Raw genomic sequence first — 11,086 nt, 5'->3', positions numbered from 1 at the left:
TGGGAAAAATAGGTTTAATTCTGATCACACTGTACACAATAAAGTCCAAATGGATCAATAATCCAAATTTATTAAATACTGGAAAAGTATAGGATAATGGAAATGTTAAGAGTGCTCACAATTATGGGGGAGGTGAAACATTAAGTATTCACTGAATAGATTTTACAATCATATTCACATAGGCCTCAGTTGTTTTATAAAATAATAAAATAGATTATATTAGTGCCCTAATCTAAAGTCCCTTTTCCATTCAGATGAATAAAAACCTCATCAGTTTTTAAATTATCAAGGCCAATGCCTTGGCTTTGAAATGCTTTTGTTTCATTTGTATGAAAGGCCTAACTAGTTTTTTAAAGAGAAACTAAGTTAAAATTCAGGGAGGAACCCTGATCTCCAGGAAAAAGGACTAAGGTAGTAACCAAACTTAAGATCAGGACTGATCTTATTTAATGAATTAAGAACAATATCTCTTTTTCTACCCTTGACCACATTAAGTGGTTTTAGGAAATAATTCTTCAGATATTTAATTTTACTAATGTTATATTTAAGTGAATAAAAACTCTAACCTAAACTTTGTACCCTTGTTTTAATGACTGTGGAATTTTTCTTTTTGAAGTGTAGAGTTGAAACTACCCTACCTCGTTTTAGCTCAAATACCTTAACTAGGCATAAAAGGACAAGTATCTACCATGTTCCCTCCCTATCTCCCACAATATGTTAGCCTGTTTTTTTCCTAAAAGTCAGTTGGGACTTGATTAACACCCAAGGCTCAAACTACTCATCCATTGATAGAGCTTCCTGTAGTCATTGGTCATACTGACATTACTTCCTGGCAGTGTTGTACTTGTAAATATTTTAAAAGTAGGCTCACTGAAAAAGTGTGTGTGTGTACACAATTTATGTGTTTATTATACATCATATAGGCATAAAGAATGTGTGATATACAGCTGACAAATAATAATAAAATGCACAATACTCTTTGTTATTAATTCCATACAGCCAATGCATACTCAAAGAATGGTTTAGTTGATTTGTGCTCTTTTATTCATTGTGTCAACCTTCAGTTGCAATTCAACCATGATTTGACAAATGGAATCAAATCCCAATCACCTTTTTTCTCAATGAGTTTATTGTTATTAAATCTGACATGTGATCTACTCACACTATTTCTCACCCTCATACAAATTGTATTTTTTTTTTATTTCATTAAACTGAAGCCTCTTTCAGCTTTAGGCCTGATGGCAATAGTGTTAACTGTTTTTTAAGGCTTTTGCATAATTGCAGGGATTAGAACATTGCTTGATTCTACATTACCTGTAAAATCCTGAAAATCATTCAAATCAATTTCATATTTTACATTTTATTTCATTGTATGGGATAGCTTTCTGGGATGGGGAAGATACACAGGAGGAAAATTAATTTATACAAAAAAGTTTGGTGATGTGAATTTATTCCTTAAAAAAGGAAAACAAATGTTGCAATACTATCTCAAAGAAAAGGTATGAAAAAACACCCCATCTTGTCTCCTACTCCTTTATAACTATGGGGTAGTGAGGTTCATGGTGTAGAACACTGCACATCCTGTCAGGTCTTTCTCAAAACCATGTGGTTTCAGGTATTTTTTTCTTTTCTTCTTTTTTTACTTTTTAAAGTAACTGCTTGTTCTAAGGGATGGTGCTCCCCATGGAGACATAAAGGATGAAGTTTAGGCAATGTAAAAATGAATAAGAATGAAGAGAAGACCCAGCAACATGTTGCGTCTAATAGGGAACGCGCCTAAGATAGAGACAGCTCCGCTGCTCTCACTGTTGCAGGAAAGTACACGGTAAGGGACTTTGTCTTACTCTGCTCGCCATCTTCCCGACTTGCGGCTTCCCAGATTACATTGTTGCTTGTCCTCTGTCCTCAAAGAGAGCCGTTGCTGTTTGTCCTTCATTCTCCAAGAAGACCATGATGTCAGGGGTATGATGCCGTGACATGCGGATGAACTGGATTTAAGTCTGGGCAAAGTCACCTGCCCCACCGTCTCCTCTGGAGTCATCTGCATCCAGTGGCAAGTTATAGATCAGGATGCCTGGAGATGGCCCCGGATGCAGTGCAAGACCTTGGCCTTTTTAAATCAAGGTCTTTCCCAGGTTTCAGTTTGTCTGAGGCAACCCAGTGAGTAAGGCTAGGTAAGAAGAAATTAGGCAAAGAATGGCCTCTTTTAGTAAAGTAAAAAAAAAAAATCAATCTGGAAGGGTGTAACAGCAAGCACACTAGCATAACCAGGATAGCTGCTAGCACAGGTTCTTTGATCTGCTTTACTAAAGGAAAGCAACTTTAAAGGGGTCAACAATCTTTAAGTAAACATATATATTTATATCATTCACTTAGTTTCGGGGAAAAAGTCAGAAAATACAAACAGAAATTATAAGTAGACAAAAAATACAGACAGAAAATATCACAATTCAATAGACCAACAGACATGGCTTCTAGCTGTCTGACCATTACATATATACATAGTTAGTTACCAGAAAGAGAAGCACCAACATATGGGTTTTCAAAGGAAGGGGCTCAATGGCTACTCAGAGTCTCACCTGGCCAAATCACACAACTCTTCCCATAAGTGAGCCCCAAAGCAAAACCTCACCTCAGAGTATATATACCCTTCTTCAGGGTCAGAGGACATCAGAACTTTTGTGACCCACTGCCTAATTACAGACAGTAACAAAAGGTGTGGGACTTCCTGAAAAACAAGCCTCCCCCTAATCAAACCCCTCCTGTTGGTTCTACTTGAGGCCCATTAAGGGGCAGGGAAGATCTTCAAATCTCCTTACCATTACAGAGGGGAAGACCCTCAATGTTTCTGGCCAAAATATAAACTACTGCTCTTTATATAAGTGTAAGCTATCCAGTCCTAAAGAATGAGCCAATGAGGCTTGGACTGGGACCTGTTGTTGGCCAGTCAATGAGAGCCAGAGTGATTTGAGTTTAAGGCATGGCCCTTAAGAAAATAAATCTAGCCCATAAACTCCAAGATAGCTTGGGAGGTTTCAGGATCAAAATTTATATTCCTTTGGGAAGAGCACCCCCAAGTAAGAGTGTGATTCTCTATGTGGACAGAAGATGAGGGAAGAGAGAGGGAGAGAAAGAGGTAAGGAAGGAAGGAGGGAGGGAAAGGGGAAGGAAGGAACAGAAGGAAGGAGGGAGGGAGGCAGCTGTTGGAACTGGTCTGCACAGCTGGTTGTTGTCTTTTCTTCTAGAAGATCATGACAACCTTCTTTCTCAAAGCACCAATCACAAATAGTAGCTTAGAATAGAAATAACTTGAGGGAAGAAATGGTCTCACATTTGTATAGTAAACAGAGTGCTTAGTAAATAGTGAATGCTTTTACTTAACTCATTCATGTCTCCACCTCAGAATTACACTGGGGAAATCTCTAAAGTAAAGCTTAGGTATTATGCCTGTTTTCTCCAATACAGGTAACAAACTCCTCAAATCCAACATAGACATTCAATGTATAATAAGGATATTGGGCATGATATAGTCTTTATTTCATCCATTATATAAAATGCATAAGATGCAAATAATTCACAAGGGGCACTGAATAATTATATAATCATAAAGCATTCCAATAGCTCATTATCTTCATCAGACTAATAATAAAGCACAGAGGATCTAAAATCAGGCCTCAAGGGCAAGGAACCCCATAGCAATGTGAACCATAACATAATAGCAAAAAGGTGTTGATTAAACTGGTAGAAAAGATGAGTGGCTGACTCCCTCATCCACTGACCAGACCCCAAGGGAAGAAGGACAGCTAGGGCCAGGATAACCATGTTTGGTTAAGGTGGTGAACTGAAGGTTGGACAGGAGGCCAGATCTGCCAAACACACTTCAGTGAAAGGAAAAAGTAGTTCTCTATCCAAATAAAATCGAACAAAAAAATGGCTAGGACCCTGGGGAGACTGGAAGTGATTCCATAACAAGCAAACCATCTGGGTATTTAAGAAAAGGGTCACTGAATTGGAGGAAAGTAGTGAAGGAGAAGGGGCTGGATACATCAAATTCAGAAATGGAGAAACCTAAACCTCAAAGATAAACAAGAAAGAAGGACCTGAACAGAATTTTAGAAAAATTGGAGATGATATAGCCCTAGCAATTGCTGACTGGAAATAGAAAGGAATTTATGTAATCCTCAACTGCACATGTGGCTTTTGACCCAAAATTGGGTGAGGCATAAAGACCTCACCAAAAATTGCAAAAAAGCAGAGTATTAAATACATCATTTACAGATTGTGATGCAATAATTATATTCAATAAAGGGTCCCAGAAGAAAGGATTGAAAAGTGATTGAAGACTAAATAACAAAATTTTAAAGGACAGAAGGATCAAAGAACAAATAATAGAAATAAAAGAAAATGTCATCAAAGAAAATAACAAAAATGAGACAACATAGCAAAACTTAAGAGATACATATGCTAGTCGGGTTTTTTTTTTGAAGGGCAGTTGGGGTTAAATGACTTGCCCAAGGTCACACGGTTAGTTTTTGTGTTAAGTGGCTGAGGCTGGATTTGAACTCAGGTCCTCCTGACTCCAGGGCTGGTGTACCACTGTACCACCTAGCCACCCTTAAAGTAGTTCTTTAGGAGAAAATTTATGTCTCTAAATGAGTATACAACTAAAAAATCTGAATATTAACAAATCAAAAATTCCCAACTAAGTAATAAAGTAGAAATTCTAAAAATTAAAGGATTAACAAAATTGAAAGCAAAAAATTCCCACTAAATTGACAAATAAAACTAATATTTTTTAAAGAAAAAAACTAATAAACAGAATAGCTAATCTGAAAAAAAGGGAAAACAAAATTGTTTCAATCAAAACTGAAAAAGAATTCACAACTACTGAAAAGGAAATAAAGAAACTATTTTTTAGAAAAGATTTATTATTATTACAGATTTATGGAGAAAACTGAATGAGAATAGAAAGGAGTATATTTTTTTTTCTCAGCTGTACAAGGTACTTTCACAAAAACTGATCATGTATTAGGGAATAAAAACCTTACAAATGCAGAAAAGTAGAAATATGACATGCATCTTTTTCAGACCACAAAGCAATAAAAATTACATTCAATAAAGGGTCATGAAAGATTAAAAATTAAATGAAAACTAAATAATCTAGTATCATAGAATGACTAGGATCAGGGGTGGGGAACCTGGGCCTAGAGGTCACATGTGGCCCTTTTAGGTCCTTGGGTACAGTCTTTTGACTGAATCCAAGTTTTGTCTGAATAAATCCTTTTATTAAAGATTTGTTCTGTGAAGTTTGGATTCAGTCAAAGCACTGTACTTGAGGACCTAGATGGCCACATATGGCTTTGAGGCCCCAGGTTCCCCAACCCTGGATTAGGTCAAAAAATAAATCATGGAAATAATAATTTCATTAAAGAGAATAACAATAATGAGACAATTTATCAAAATTTGGGGGATAGAATGAAAGCTATATTTACTGCTTTTTTTTTTTTTGAAGGGAAGAAGGCAGGGCAATTGGGCTTAAGTGACTTGGCCAAGGTCACACAGCTAGTAAGTGTTAAGTGTCTGAAGCCAGATTTGAACTCAGGATCTCCTGAATCCAGGACCGGTGCTCTACTCACTGCACCATCTAGCTGCCCCATAAAAGCTGTATTTAGAGGAAAATTTATGTCTCTAAATGTTTCCTTACATCAGTAACATAGAGAAAGAGTAAACTAATGAACTGAGCATGCAATTTAAAAAACTGAAAAAGAACAAATTAAAAATCTCCAATTAAACACCAAAAGGGAAATCCTGAAACTTAAAGAAGAGATTAATAAAACTGAAAATAAAGAATAGATTAAAAAAAAACACACTGGTTAATTTGATTAAAAAAAAAAAAGAAAACCAAATTACCAGCATCAAAAATGAAAAGGGCGAGGAATACTATGGTGCTGTACAAAATGATGAGCAGGTTGATTTTAGAAAAATATGGAAACATTTCCGTGAAATAACGAACAGTGAAATTAGCAGAACCAAAAGAACATTGTATAAGGTAACAGCAACAAACTGTGAACAACTAAGTTATTCTGGGCATTATAAATATCTGCATGAACTACAAAGGATCTATGAAGGAAGATGACATCTGCCTCCAGAACTGATAAATAGAAGTATTCATACTATGGTTTTACATCTATCTGTATCTCTATCTAGACACATACATACATACATATATCTCTGTGTCAAATGGCAGCCTTTTCTAGTGTGGGGTGGGAAGGAGGGAGACAGTTCAGAACTTAAAATATAACAAAAATAAATTTTAAAAAGTTTTAAAGGGTAAATGCAATGAAGATGAAATTTTAAAAATTATTAGAATCTATTTTTCTCAATTATATGCCAAAAAAATCTGATAATCTAAGTGTAATGGTAATGTAATTTGAATTTGAAGATCTCTTTGTGTTGGCAAAGGTAACAGGTACTTAGCACTTAGTAACTGATCAAGCCTCTTGATAACAGAAGGTATGAACTCCTGTCTCCTGTTACTGATGTAACAGGAAGGGGTTGGCTGAAGGAAGTAGGTAATACTGTGTATATAAGAAAAGCCCCAGAGAGGCACAGTGAGAACTTCTTAGGAACAGCATCTGGTGACAGAGCAGCTACAGAAGAGAGAATCGAGAACTGAGCCGGAATTTCCTGAGAACTTGTGGTGGTGGAGTTTCTTCTGAGCAGGAGCCCAGAAGACTGAGGAAGCAGAAGACTGCGGAAGCATGACTGGAATGCTGAGACTTTGTTTGGGGCTTGAGCTTTGAATTCCTTGGAGCAGAAATTGAGGATTTGAGATGGACTGGACCCTGTGAACTTCAGTGTGGAGCAGGACCTACCCAAAGAGCTGGACAAGGAACTGGGAGCTGTCTGCCAGTGAGCCCAGGTGACAGTCTGGTGAATCCAGGTAGAATCTGGGACCAAGGAAGGGGACCCAGAGAATCTGAGAACAGGACCCAAGTCAAGATGAAAAGACCTCTCCCTGGGTACTGAGTAATGATGAAATTGTAGTTTACTAGTGACCTAAGGGGTGGAGGGTTTGTGTATTAATGATACTTAGTAATTGATTGATAAGTGACTGAGTTAACTTAGTTGCCCCATGAGTGGAAGACTTTGACTATTGTACTTTGAAATGATTGTTCTTTGTTTTAAATATTGTGACTACTTTGGTGAAAACTATGTGGCCATTTTAATGATAGCTGTTGTGAATACTATATTGTGACTTTTGTGATAAGTTGTAATATTGTGAATGCTATACCTTGATTTTCTGTAAATGTTTTGCTTTGAATTTGTTATGGAATAGAGTGTTCACTATATTGTGTAATCAGAATCTTAAAAGCTGTTCATGGTAGCATTCTTCTGGAAAGCTGCTTGTGCACAGCATTACACTAAGTGAAGTAGAAGAATATTTACAAAAATGTAAATGGCTCACATTAACAGAAAAGGAAATCTAATACTTAACCCTATCTTAGAAAAAGAAATTAAACAAGTCGCAAAGAAAAAATCCCCAGGACCAGAAGAATTTACAAGTGAATTCTACCAAACATTTAAAGAACAATCAGTACTATATTAACTATTCCAATATTATATAATTTGTCCTGATCTATATCTTGCTACTGTGGGACCCAGATGCCTCCAGAGAAGAGAGTGAGGCTGGCGACTTTGCACAGTTATGTCTCACTTAAATCCAAGTCACTTCCAAGTATCAATCCTCTTCAAGAATGAAAGACAAACAACAACAATTCCAGTATTATATAAACTATTTAAGAAGGAATCCCATGAAATTCCTTTTATGTGGCAAGTATAGAGCTGATACCTAAACCAGGAAGAATTAAAATAGAGAAAAACTATACATCAATTTCTCTAATGAACATCGATGCAAAAATTTTAAATAAAATACTAACAAGCCATTACAGCAATCTATCACAAATCTATCACAATCTATCACTGTGACCAGATTTATACCAGGAATGAAGGACTGGTTCAATATTAGGAAAATTATCAGCATAACTGACCATATTAATAACAAAAACATCACAAATCATGATTATCTCAACAGATGCAAAAAAAAACCAACACTTGACAATATATAACTTCCATTCCTATTAAAAACATTAGAAAGCTTGGGGATGAATGATAAGTAACATCTCTCTAAAATCATCAGGAAGCATCATCTGTAACGCTGATGCACTAGAACCCTTTCCCAGTAAGATAAGGTGTGAAACAAGGATGTAAGTTATCAGCAATGTTATTAAATATTGTGATAGACATTCTAGCTATAGCTATGGGACAAGAAAAAAGAAATTGAAATAATTGTAATAGGAGATGAGGGAACAAAATTATCATTCTTTGTAGTTTATATGATGATATACTTAAAAGAATTCTAGAGAACCAACTAAAAAACTAGTTGAAACAATTAACAACTTTAGCAAAGTTGCAGGATATAAAATAAACCCACAAAAAGCATCAGCATTTCTATATATTACTAATAAAGTCCTGCAGGAAGAGATAGAAAGAGAAATTCCACTGAAAATAACTGTAGACAGTATAAAATATTTGGGAGTCTACCTGTGAAGACAAACCCAGAAACAATGGGAACACAATTACAAAACACTTTTCACGCAAATACAGATTTTAAAAAACTGCAGAAATACTAATTGTTCACGGATAGTGCAAACCAATATAATAAAAATAACAATTCTGCCTAAATTAATTTACTTTTTCAGTGCCACACCAATCAAACTACCAAAAATTATTTTTATAGATAAAAAAAAAAAGAGTAGCAATTCATTGCAAATGAAAAGTCAAGAGTATGATGGGAATCAATGAGAAAAAAAATGTGAAGGCAGTCTAGTAGTACCAGATTTCAAACAGTATTATAAAGTGGTACTTAGAAACTTATCTAGTAAGGGCTAAGAAACAGTGGTGGATCAGTAGAATAAATTAGGTATACAATACACAGTAGTAAATGACCACAGTAATCTGCTGTTTGATAAACCCAAAGATACAAGCTTTTGGGACAAGAATTCACTATATAACAAAAATTGCTGGGAAAACCAGAAAGCAGGTTGGCAGACACTAGGTACAGAACAGGGAGCTAGGTGGCACAGTGGATAAGAGTGGAGGATCTACAGTTGGGAAGACCAGAGTTCAAATCTGGCTTCAGACACTTAGTAGCAGTGTGACCATGGGCAAGTTGCTTAACCCAGTTTGTCTCAATTTTCTCATCCGTAAAATGAGCTGGAGGAAAAAAAAGGCAAATCACTCCAGCATCTCAGTCAAAAAAATCTAAAGTGATGGGCAGGTCTGAAATAATTAAACAACAATGGTACAGACCAACATTTAATGACATACCAAGATAAGGTGTAAGGGAAGTCAAATGGATAAATTTGATCATATTAAAGTTTTTGTACAAACAAAACCAATAAAGCCAAGATTAGTCAGAAAGCAGGAAACTGGGGGGAAATTTTTTACAGCCAATTTCTCTGATAAAGCCCTCATCTCAAATATATAGTGAACTGAGTCAAAATGTTTAAAACTATGAGTCATTCCTCAATTGATAAATGGTCAAAAGATATGAACAGGCAGTTTTCAGAAGAAATCAAAGCTGTCTCTGGTCACATGAAAAAATTATCGAAATCACTGTTGATTAGAGAAATGAAAATGAACAACTCTGGGGTACCACCTCACACCTAGGATATTGGCTAATATGACATAAAGGAAAATGACACCTCAGAGATGTAGAAATAGTGTGCCACTAAGGCATTGTTGGTGGAGTTGTGAACTGATCCAACATTCTGGAGAACAATCTGGAACTATGCCCAAATGATGATAAAACTGTGCATGTCCTTCTACCCAGCAATACCACTGCTTGTATCCCAAAGAGATCAAAGGAAAAGGACCGATGTACAAAAATGTTTGTAGCTCCTCTTTTTGTGATGGCAAAAAACCGGGAACCTAGACGATGCCTCTCAGTTGGGCTGAAAAGTTTGGTATATGATTGTGATGGAATACTATTGTGAAACGACCAGCAAGATGGTTTCAGAAAACCCTGGGAAGACTGATAAGAACTCGGGCAAAGCGAAGGCAGCAGAAACAGGACGTCTGCACAGGAACAGCAAGATTGTCTGATGGCCCATCGAGAATCGCCTCAGCTATTCTCATCAATAAAATGACTTAAGACAGTTCTGAAGGGCTCAAGATGGAAAACGCCGCCACTTCGGGGAGACCCGACAGCGTCCGAGGGCAGACGGAAGGCCACTTGTTGGCTTTGTTTTTATTTTTGCGACATCGCTAATATGGAAATGTGCTGACTGCACACGTGTAACTGACACCCCATTTCTTGCCTTTTCCATGGGCGGAAGAAAATTCGCAATTCAAAAACATTTTTAAGAGGCTAAAAAATAATAAAACACAACTGATTGGAATTTTGGTGACTGGTTGATGGAGTGGGAAGACAGACCGCAGAGGAACCGGCGCGGGGCAGACTGGGCCCGTGGCCTCGAGGCTGGGAAGCGAACTCGGTCTTTAGGGTTCTTCCTGGACTCGGATGGGGGTTCAAGGCCAGCAACAAAGGCGCTTCCCAAGGAGGCAGCCCCGCCCCACGCTTCTCCCCTTCCGGCCCAAGTGGTCCGGGGTCAGTCCGCCTCCACATGCCGACATACGCCGGGGCTGGCTCTCGGCCCGAAGAGAACATGCTTCTGCAGGATGCCTCGGGCCCGCAGGCTCCCTGCGGCTCCGGGTCGGAGGGTCTTCTCCCCACCCCCACCCCCGAGGTCTAGGCGAACGGTGAGGAGGCAAAAAGGCGACAGGGCGAGAGAAGCCGGATGAAGCTCCTTCCACGGGCTGTAACCAGAAGACCGACGGCCTAGACCCGGGCGGACGCAGGCACGGCTGGAACAAGTCCTTAGTTGCAAAAGGTCAGCCTCGGGCTCTTCTCCCGCACAGCTTAAACCACCTCGGCGAGAGGAATCGCCCTCAAGCGCTTCCTTTGACGGACTTCCGGTTCACTGTCGTGAAACGCCGCAGCACGAAGCCCCGCCCCGGGCCC

The 11,086-nt window shown here is 38.0% G+C and overlaps 1 long non-coding RNA gene across 1 annotated transcript; it reads right to left on the bottom strand.

Moving 5' to 3' along the window:
* Nucleotides 1–1,106: 1,106 nt before the first annotated feature.
* Nucleotides 1,107–10,980, bottom strand: LOC138161126 (uncharacterized). The gene is made up of 2 exons (XR_011168279.1): nt 7,733–10,980; nt 1,107–2,014 (listed from the first exon to the last, which is right to left on the bottom strand). It is a non-coding gene; the product is annotated as an uncharacterized lncRNA (long non-coding RNA).
* Between the last annotated feature and the right edge of the window lie 106 nt (nt 10,981–11,086).

The sequence above is a fragment of the Petaurus breviceps genome, unplaced genomic scaffold (genome assembly GCF_028583685.1).
Source record: "Petaurus breviceps papuanus isolate PSGF00001 unplaced genomic scaffold, PetGlider_PUasm1.0 183, whole genome shotgun sequence".
Classification (NCBI taxonomy): domain Eukaryota; kingdom Metazoa; phylum Chordata; class Mammalia; order Diprotodontia; family Petauridae; genus Petaurus; species Petaurus breviceps.
The sequence above is the reverse complement of the archived record's forward strand: the minus strand, read 5'-3'. Positions and strand labels throughout refer to the sequence as shown.